Here is an 11,853-nt window from a genome sequence, read left to right as displayed (position 1 = left end):
ACTTTACTGTTAATGCTCATGTCTTTGTGAACCTACATTAACACCCAAACGCGGCGAATAAAACGTGTACGTGCGGCTCCGTGTAATCTGTATAAACGGTGGTTGTGATGGAGAAAGTACATAACGTTATTTTATCATTAACACAGAAAAAAGTTAGCCTTAGCATGTAGCTACCTACTATCATGTGTGCTGATAATGTATCATATCGCGGTGAAGTAAAAGTGTATTAAACATTAGCATACTTAAGGTACATTATCAAACGCGCTAACAGTAGCCCCGCCCACAGCCCCGCCCACAGCTCCTGACGCAAGCAGTTCTTAAGTCTAGACCAGCGACGTTTTGGTGCTACTTAAGAACCACTTTTCCTGGTTCAGAGCCGGTGCTTTGGCGGTCGAAACAGAAAGAACTGGTTCTAAATTAGGCTCCGAACCTGCACTCAAACTGCCTCGGGGGAGAAGGGGCATAAGAGACCAACAGAATGAATGAATGAATGAATAAATAAAGCAATTTCAATGAAGATACACAGAAATGATGAAAACCTACCTTAACTAACTAGAGTAGAGTAGATAAGAGTAGAGTAGATTAGATTAGATTAGATTAGATTAGAGGCGAGTAGATTAGATTGGAGTAGATTAGAGTGGAGTACTTTATTACTCCATAAGGGGAAATCTGATGTCACAGCAGCCACAACACACGAGCAACACGGAGAAATAGGAATGAACACAAGAACAGACTTTAATCTTACAAAATTCCAGAAATAAAACAAATGAACACACACAAACACACAGACACACACACACACACACACACACACACACACACACACACACACACACACACACACACACACACACACACACACACACACACAACTCTCCAAGTTATTTACAGACTGAGGTTAAGATTCTGTACAGAGTAACAGTATGAACAAATACTACTGAATGTGTGTGAAGAGCACTTATTGTGGTATTGTGTGTAAGTACGATGGTCATAATTACAGTCACAAATAAAGAGGCAGTGCATGTGTAAGAATGTGCCGTGAAATAATACATAATAAGACCATAATCAGAACATAATATAATAATTCAATAATAATAATAAGGCCTCGGTTTTGGTGATTTCTTTAAAAATAAGCCGTGTGACGTTCTGCAGAATCTAAAACACAGTCATGTCCAGCTGGGGTTTTTATGTCTTCCCTGCTGGTGACACACTGAAGGAACAGAATAAAGGTCAAGTCTTACGCACATTCTCTGCTTGTGTGACAGGAAAAATCATTACTGTTCAGCAATGGTGTAAAAGCAGTGTGGAGACTCTATATTGGGTAAATGTGGTGGGCTTTATGACGGAGACAACGGTGGAACTAAAGCTGTTCTCATCAGACCATCTTCACCCGTACAGGACAGAGATGGCTGTGTAGTGTGATGAGTTGAAGCATAATTAAAGGATGCATGTAGAAGTTAGAAACAATAGTTTAAAAAGAAAAGAAAAGAAAAATAGCTCCCAATATCACCGTCACTGTAATGTTTAGTATAGACCACTATGCTGGCGTGCCCTTTATAATAGCTTCCAGACTGGTGGATACCCACATCCTGTTCCTGTGGCTCTGACCCCAAGGCCCTGACCCTGTCTGGGACACCAAAGCCTCTCCTTCACTGGAGTCATCATTCTTTTAGTTTTTCAAATAAAACCTGCATTTTTAAAATATAATGATGTCGTTGTGGGGATAATTTGTTCTCACACACACACAAATACACACACACACACACACACACACACGCAGACACACATTCATACCTGAATTCAGAATGCAGGACATAACTATATCCCATCTGCAACGTGTCTTGGAGGAGAAGTCCTGCTAAGCTCCAGGTGCTGATGTATGCTGTGTGCTATTTAGAGGCCTGGTTAAAAACATTTATATCTGGATGAATGGCTGTGCACCACCCAAACCACAACTCTAGGAAGTTAAACATGGGCATTGCCATGCTTGCTTGAAGTAAAGGGCAGCTCTACAGTATAGATCAACCATACCAGGGTTAATAGATCCTGATAGTGTCCGTCCCTTTAGTCCTATATACAGTAGCACTTTTTTCTGATTCTGTTGCATAAATATGGAACTTTAACTGTGACTTCCCCTGAAGGTTTTTTTTTAGGGTCTTCTGGCTAAGCCATTCCACTAGAATGAGACGATATGAATGAGTCAACATCTCCACAAGAAACTGAACATGCTTGGCTGAGAAAACCACAGGGGTCTATAATGACTTTACTGAGCGAGACATTAAGACTGGCAGTTTTAGTATACAATCAGAAGTGCGTGCCACAGCAAATTTTCATCTTTAGTAAAGATAAAGTCGAAAAGATACGAATTTATGCTATAAAAGACAGGTGTCCTTAAGTTGCTTTAGGAAAATCTTACTAGTGTAATAAAGCATCAGCAGCTAATCAGCAGAATGATCAGTAGAACATTTGTGTTTTTCATCAAAGTAGAAAACTTTTCATTTTATTTAATCACACGATGTCACAAATCTTACAGATTAGGAATCAGAATATAAAACATACTATTCAGGGAAGACCCATTTTTCACCCTGAATGGTCCAGTGATTATACTGTATGTGTGGTAAATGAGCAATTACAGAAGAATTTTAAAACATTTCCTCATTTCCCAATATGGTGGAAAGAAGAGAAATATGTTAGAGATCAAGATATGGGTGCAGTATGTGGTTATATATGACATGTAAATTAATAATAATAATAATAATAATAATAATAATAATAATAATAATAATAATAATAATAATAATAATAATAATAATGTGTTTAAAGCCTTTGAAAAATAAAGCTTTGTCTTCTGTCACTTCATAAACAAACTCAAACCGATGGAATTTATTATCTAAAAATGTTAGAATTGTTTATTTATGGAAACCTAGAATGTGTAAGTGACTTGGAAAAACTTTGGGTGAAAGAAAGCCATCTTAATCATATAGTGCCATTGTATTGTGTGTTAATGGTGTGCTCGTGTGTGTGTGTGTGTGTGTGTGTGTGTGTGTGTGTGTGTGTGTGTGTGTGTGTGTGTGTGTGTGTGTGTGTGTGTGTGTGTGCATCTAATTGTTCAGGTAATACCTTCAAGTGATTGACATGTTTTTTTTGAATCTGTTGGTTTTGGATGTGTTTTTCTTTCACATCTGTCCTCCTCAAAGCCAGTGGCTTAGTGCACTCACAACCCTCAAAGCCACAGCCTTGGGCTTCAGCTGTACATTGCGTGAGATTCAGATGTCTTTTGGTCATGTCTTTGACAGAGGTCGTCATCATAGCATTAATTAGGAAAAAAAACTGCATAAACAATAAACACAAGCCCACAAACGCCACAACGACCTCCCATACAGGTCTAGTGCCTAGCCAAAGTAAGTAAATGCAGTAATACGTTCAAGATTTGTTTCTTTCTTCTAGAGAGTGCGTCTCTATGTATGGGATTTTACTGAAGTATATTATTCAACAGATAGATATGCATGATGTTCACTGAAAATACAGTCAGCGCGGTCGTGTTTCACCCACCAGTAGGCAATAGTTATTTGCAGATGTTCAAACTTTTCTCAAATGACTACGTTTTACAGTCAAACACAACAAGTGCCATGAACAAATATGATATTTGTTTAAAAAAATGATTTGATCTGGTCACATTTGACCATATTGAGTTGGTGACTTAATTTTTAAAGAGTCCTAACTTACCATTTTTTAGGTAACTTCCTGCTTTGTGGTGTATAAATATATATTATGTGAATCAGGTGCTTTAATAATATTCTTAACTGTTTTGTCGTAGTGTATATTAGTGATATGACACGAACATATAAGTATGTATGTCAAATCCTAACCAGGCTACAGAAAAATCACATGGATGTCAAAAAGGATAAATGAGATCTCCAATAGCTTCTGGTTCAGTATGAAAGCTTCATGTGAGATGACCAGAGCAGAGAGATTCACGTAAGGAATCGTGTTCGGCTGATTCATGATTCGTGATGCACAGTGAGTAACAGTTTAAAAATGTGGATAGTTTCCTGAGTGCTAGAGGGAGCACATGGCAGCCATCAACATCCCTGATTGGTAACTGTCATGTGGTGGCAACATGGCAAGTGGTAAAAATGACACTGTGGCATTCTCAGATATATTGCATCAGGTTATTGGGGTATACAATTTACATCTCATCTATGGAAGCATTTTGCAATATATATATATATATAATCTGTAATCAAATTGACAGAGGGAACAATGGAATCAACAAGCTTAGGCCAACTACAACCAAAAAACTCTGACACATTTCTTCATAGACCATTCCAGTAAGGTCTGGGTTACTAGCCTGCACTTCTCCCATGTACACATAGCAGTTAGATGTTGCATGGGTCACTACTAAGGAATATCTGTCTTACTGTCATCACATCTTAGGATATAACTTATCTTCCCAGCATCAGCAGTCTTCCTTCTTTGAGTTCTTATCACTTCCAGGTTACTTCTTACTTTGTGGAATATACTGTATACTGTATACGGCTAACATTTGCATTGTCTAAACACAAACTGTTTTTAATCCAAGTTTGAGACAAGGGCAGCAGTAGCTCAAGTAGTTAAGGCTCTGGGTTGTTGATGGGAAGGTCTGGGTTCAAGCCCCAGCATTGGCAAGCTGCCACTGTTGGGCTTTTAAGCAATGTCCTGAACTCTTCTTGCCCTAAGGGTGCTGTATCATGGCTGAACCTGTGCTTTGACCCCGAGTTGGGATATGCAAAGAAAGAGTTTCACTGTGCTGTGATGTATATACAGTATGTCCAATAAAAGCTCTTTCTTCTTCTGAGCCATGTTTAATCTGATGCTTTAACCCGTGCCTATTTACTTTTTTTTTAAATGTGTATTGTCTCAAAGCAGCTATGCAGGAGTAAAAGAATTCTGGAAAAAAGTTAAATTGAGAGTTTATTTGAATTTATATGTATACCTCATGAGCAAGCCAAATATAATGGTGACATAAAAAGTCCCTGAGATGATTTGAAGAAGAAACCTTTAAAGGAACCAGACCTATCCTCATCTGGATGACAAAGGCAAGTGTGATTGTCAGTCGTTTCTTTTCTATAACTGCGCACCATTATGACTTGCTAATGTCATGCTTGTTTCTGTGTGACACTTGTTCCTAATATAACTCAAGTTGTCGATAATTCATCGATCATTATTTTTTAAATTTATATATTTGTTCAGAATATAAATTTTTAAATGTATAATTTTGTATTTTTTTCATTTATCTCTACCATTGGAGTATGTAGACAGTCGGTCTATATTCCCTATTCTCTTCACATTATTCACTCTAGCTATTATAATAGGTTAACTGATAGAAAGCCTTCACATCCTTGTTGAAAGGGGTTAGCAATGTGTGAACACCTCAGTCTGAGAAGCACAGCTGAAAGCATCTGAACGGATTTCTGGAAGGAGATGAGTAACTCTCGCCATCAGTCAGAGAAGATTCTAATGGGCATTGCGATGTCAGAGTATTTCATGTCTCACCAGAGATGATTGATGGGTAAATAGATGGACCTCGTGATTTAAATCTGAACCTTTTTAAATCATCGTAAGGGGCCATGACCACAAAGAGCTGGCTTAACTTTTGGAATGATTATTTCACACCATCAGGCTTATGAGAAAGAGCAAACCATTGACCTGTGCAGTATTGTTAAAAAGGTCAGTTCCTCAGAATCTCACCCTTAAGGATGATTATCACTGGAATGCTCAGGATGGCATTCCTCCACAAGCCCTATTGACCCGACTTGGTGTTGGACTAAAAGAACATTCCTGGACATTAATTACTGGTTTGTAGGAGTAGATAGGACATGTGTTAGGGGAGGAAATTCAGTAATCTGTGAGGAACCAACCAAAGAAATAGAGCAAAGTGATCAGGTAGGTTGGCCTTGGGTGCAAGGTTAACGAAATTAGCTGGTTCAATGTAGATGAATGAATGCATGAATGAATGAATGAATGAATGAATGAATGAATGAATGAATGAATGAATGAATGAAACAATAAATGTGACAGATTAAAACCAACCTTCACATTAATGAATTTGGCCCTTTGTTGAAAGTAAAAGCCATCAGCTCCTGAAATTCCTTTTTTTCCCCTTTTTAAAAAATGTTCATAGTAATATTTGGATACGCCAAGAAGGAGCTGTTACAGGAGCATGATGGTTCACGTTGTACAAACTGAACTATGACCAGATATTTTTCCCCCTCGTACGTTTGTCAGATCAACAACAGAATGAAGACATTGGCAAGAAAGAGCCAAGCATTTCCTTTTTGTTCATTATTATCTCTGACCACAATAATCCAGAAAATGCTTGAAGTGCCAGAAGACTAAATCCCACCGGACTTGTTCTTTATATGGTTCTTTTTATCCTTTCACAAAGAAATGGCTCAATCATTACTATTTGTAGAGTTTAAGAAAATAACCCTGTAAATCCACTGGCTGTCTGTATTGTAAGTCCTGTAAGATTTCCTGTGATTATACTGGACTTATAGCTTATTGTAAGTCCCGTAAGAAAATCTGGTGACCGTGCTCCCATCCTAGATCTCTGCCAATGCAAATGAACAATATTTACCAAATGCCACAAGCCTCTTTGAACAACATAATTTTCTCCACATTTGTATCTTGCTGTTGAATATCTTATGATCTACAATATACGAAAACAAGAACACCTTATAAGTTATTATTTATGGATTTCATACTACAAAGTCTCTAGTGTTACCTAAGACCTCATGTCAGATTAGTTTAATCTCTTAACCCTAAATGACCTGCTCTGAGTTCGTAACATAAGCACACGTGGGCAATGCCGTCAAGTTGGTCGCGTTGGACTGTGAGGTAAATTTGTTCATCTGTGCATAGTGAAGAGACGGAAAGGAAAGAGAACGGGTAAGAGAGTGCTTTGGTAAAGTTTGGATTAGGAGTTTATTAATCCAGGAGTGATGCACGGTTGTTAGAGGTGGGCACCTGGAAAAATCAGATAAAGATATTTCTCTCATTTCACAATTTCTCTTGGGTTTTGTATACAGGGTTCCTGGATCACTGAATGTTCTCTAACCATTAGTGCATTGTGGCTGCTTCCTCTCTGATGCATGTGTGTGTTATTGGTATGCTCGCTGTATGTGCTATTAGTTGAGTCAGATTTCCATTTGTAGTGACACCAAGTATCCTGAGATACACAGAAAGACATGCAGGTGAGAAAGGCTACCCAATATAAGAGCGGGTTTACAATATATGCCATGTTCTTGGATTGAAAGTGAGTCCAATCCTTCGGTCAGGGGCACATTAATAAGGTCATGCTAAGACTAAAAGGGAAAATTTTGTACTGTCCTACAGCTTTACTGCCTTCAGCTCTTTCTCATCTGCTGGCTCCATCCTGATGTTTAATACTTGAAGAGAATTAATTATAATTTAATGTATATATCATATAGAGTATGTCTTTAATTTAGCTTTGACATTTGAATCCCTTCCTTTTGATATGTGGGATTTTAAAGATGTGATATCCTGAAGATAGGAACGTTCCTGATTCCCCACTCACCCAAAAGAAACTTCCTTTATTCTGTCTGTCATCATCATTAGAATGTCATTAGAATTTCCACTTTCTGAGATTTCCCAATTGCTTCTTTATCTGCGTTTAAAATTCTGTGTAAAGTTACAGTAACCCAACTCGGTTAAAACGTCCTGTACCTGTAAAAAAAAAAGTTTATCCTGTTAATTCATATAGATCTGGAAATGGAAAGCATAAACATACGATACAGTGAGATATGAATTTGTACAGTAAATGTACCGCTTATCAGATTTGTTTTAAATGTAAGTTATGCCTTTGTCTGTATCTCATGTGTCTCTGGTGCCATATAATCTGTTATAAAGCCTGAAGCTCGGATTCCCGACATGATGTTCAGCCTCGCATGTCAAACATATTTTAGAGTGTCTTATTTTTTAAACTGCCAACATCGTGAACGCTTTGAGACCTAACCAAGATGTTGAAAATGCAAATATTTTCCAAATGTCCTGGGAATTTTGCTTTGGGGTATCAAGTTTTGTGGTCTCAGCTGTGCAGCACATTGAAGCTTTATCAGTGGTATTCAGAACAGGGCATTACTACAGGGCTACTCGGGGTCTATGTGCACCATCGCTAAAAACTAGCACAAATTGCTCATTTTAATAAAGCTTTATGCAGCGGTTCATGTTTGAATCTGACTCAGCCAGCACCATATATAAACCTACTGCATATAACCATGTAATAACTGTAATAAAATAGCTGTAAGACACGTGTCTTATGCTGCCATGTACAGTACTGATCAAGTCTTAGGCAGGCATAAAAAATACTTTAAAGTAAGAATGCGTTCAAATTTTAGAAGTGGTAATGGTTTAATTCATCAGTTAATAAAAAGGAAAGTAAATGCACAGAAAAGAAACACAGTTTTTAAAAGATCTCAGCAGGTAGGCTGTTCCAAACATTTTGCAGAACTGACCACAGATCTTCTATGGATGATTATGATGTTCAGTGCTCTGTGGAAGCCAAACCATCACTTTCACGACTGCTTGTTCTTCTCTATGCTGAACATTGGCCGCATGTACGGGGTCGTTTTCCTGCTGTAAAATAAGTTCTGTTGCCTCCCTGATGGTATTGTATGATGATAAGTATCTGTTTGTATTTCTCACAGTGAGGACACTGCATCCACAAACGTGCAATGAACCTTCACTATACTTCACTGTTGCCTGGAAACACTCATTATTGTACCAATCTCCAACCCTTCTACGAACAATTGAGCTTCTGCGGCCATTTTCCTGCACCCCAGTTCCTACGTTTTTGTGCATAGTTGTGCTGCTTAGCCCTGTTTAAACGTCAGAGATGTGGCTTCAATTCTTCTATGAAGACCATTTCTGGCCAGATTTCTCCAGAAAGGTTGCGGTACCTTACCTGTGTCCCACTGGATTCCGCCAGCTCTTTGCTGATTAGCACTGCTGGATATGTTCTGATGTCGGAGGAAAGTAAGCGTGATGTGTCTTTTATCTGCCGCATTTAGTTTCCTTGGCCAACCTACAGTCCTCAAGGTTAAAATCTTTGCCTGGGAGAGACTTTGCTGATGCAGTAGAACGATCTTGTGCCTTGTTGCTGTGCTCAGTCTCAGCAGAGTTTGGCTCCTTACCAGATGTAAGCCTCCCTCACAGCTGTTTCTGTTTCAGTGTATGACTGTGTTTCACCCTACCTGTAAAAGTGATGATCATTAGCACCTGCTCTTATAACTGGTTAATCCTACACCTGATTCTGATCCTACAAAAAGTAATCAAGTAATAATCGATGCTGATTTGAAGCCAAAGCCAAAGGTTAGTCACACTAAATATTGAACTCGGCTAATGCTAACTCGAGCTTTCCTCAAACACTAATCCCAATGCTGTGATCTCAGGCTAAACTACATCTAGACTTGCAACGTAGTCACTCAAAGTTCTAAACACATTTTTTAAAGATTTTCAGGTAATTAGCTACAAAATTATGCTAACATAGATATTAGCATGAATAATTAACATGTACTACAATGCCAGTAACGGGTTGATGGTTGCTTCCATATAAACCTATGAGTATTAACAGAATTCTGCTTTGTCATGTCACATCTTTCATATTCAGGGTACAAGGAAAAGTGGAACGGCCGATCTTTTTTTTTGTTGTTGTATTCATTTTTAATGGACGCATCGGAAGCACTCGTTATCTATTGAGACTTTAGTTCTAGCTCTGTCTCTCAGATGCAGGAGTCTTAGAAAGAGAGTAATTTAATTCGCTCACTACTTTTGAGTCTGAGTGCAGAAGGGAAGGATGAATATATTCCTGAGTATTTGTGGGATCCGTCCGTGTGTGGGCCGTCCTCGAAATGTTTCTCTTGCAGAAATACATGGGTACAAACCCACACACACACACACACACACACACACACACACACACACACACACACACACACACACACACACACACACACACACACACACACACACACACCCCAGTGTTCTTATACACAGGTTTCTTGGAAACCAACAGAAAACAATTTTACAGCAGACAGGCACACACATATTGCATAAGACACCAAAGATAAATGCACACCCAACCACACAAACCCAGACACACACACTAGCCTCTTCCTCTGGCTATTTTACAATCCCACCCTCTCAGACTGCTGATGCTAGTGTGAGGTTAGAGGGCGGCAACACACACACACACACACACACACACACACTCTCTCACACACACACACACACACACACACACACACACACACACACACACACACACACACACACACACACACACACACACACACATACACACACACATTAACCCTACTCGAGTTTTGCAAGTACTATTAGCCCGACCCGGCCAACGTAAATAGATGCATTGGCCAAGCTGAGAGCAATTCTTTACTGTTCTATTGTCTCATCTGTCCTTGGACCTGTACATATATTCCCTTTATTATCTGCTTATTCAACATTATTTATGCTTTACAGTTATTCACAAGAACAGAGAGTTATTAAAGCATAGTTATTAAACATTCTCATGAGGGAGTATTTGTAATAAATCTATTATTTCCCAGTAGTGGAAATGAGTTCCAACAAGCCATAATGAAAATCTGCAGTTATCTTCTAGAGTTTGTTTGTCCAAATACACCAACAGAAAAAAAAGATAGAGAGACAGTGAAAAATAAATTTTAAAGATTTCTTATCCCACTTTTAACTGGCCTGTAATAAAGCATATTTGTTTTAAATACTGAAAATTTAATGCTCCTTTCTCCTTCGCCTGTTTTGTGTGTGTGTGTGTGTGTGTGTGTGTGTGTGTGTGTGTGTGTGTGTGTGTGTGTACGTGTGTGTGTGCATGTGTGTGTGTGTGTGTGTGTGTGTGTGTGTGTGTGTGTGTGTATGTGAAGGCTTGTGGATATTCAGGTAGGTCCTCACAGCTCTCTTTCAGCCCTCCCCCTACCCTCCGCCTACCCTCCTTCTACCCATCCACCATGCGTGTGCCTCACTCCCTACCACCGTACCACGTATGATGTCACCAGTCCTGCGCCTTCGAATGGCTATGTGCTCCTTACCACTAATACTAAACAGATGATACCGAATCTCAGAATGATAGACTTTAAATGAGACAAGCAGTCAAAACAATGATGATGATGAGAGGCACAATTTCCAGACAAAGCTTTACATTTGTCTCCAGGCTACAGGCTGCGCATTCTGTGGCTCAAGGGCTGGGTTGGATTAAACAATTCTTGGAAATATTAAACAATGTCAAGAGAATTTGGGAAAGACTAAAACTTGACGTGTCATTTATACTCATATTTGAAAGAGCTTTTTGAAGGTTTAACCGAATGTCCATCAAATGAACGAATAGAGATAGAACACTCAACACTCAAACACTCAACACTCACATGCTGTTTTTTAAAGAATTAATCTTCGTATGTTTTATGTTGTAACATTTACATGACATATAATGCGAGGCAAATGAAGTTGGTAATTTCACAACCTTCCATGAAAAGACTCACTAAGCAGTGGCAGTTCATCTTCATGACACAGATGCCACAGCTGATGCACTGCTGTATGTAGAAATACCAAATCATGGCACTTTTCCAGTGGATCGATTCATAAGCTCATTCAAAATGGGGTCTGGAGCGTCCGTCATTTAGTTGGTTTGTCATCCAAAGCATTACAAAGCTACACAGAGCATTAGAGGCATTAGAGGCATTAGAGGCATTAGAGCTTACAGAGCTACAATGATATACAGTAGATTAGGTAGAATAACAATTCAGTGAATTCTTATTGTTGTTAAAA

Source organism: Tachysurus fulvidraco, chromosome 10 (genome assembly GCF_022655615.1).
Source record: "Tachysurus fulvidraco isolate hzauxx_2018 chromosome 10, HZAU_PFXX_2.0, whole genome shotgun sequence".
Classification (NCBI taxonomy): Eukaryota; Metazoa; Chordata; class Actinopteri; order Siluriformes; family Bagridae; genus Tachysurus; species Tachysurus fulvidraco.
Note: the sequence above shows the minus strand (reverse complement) of the source record.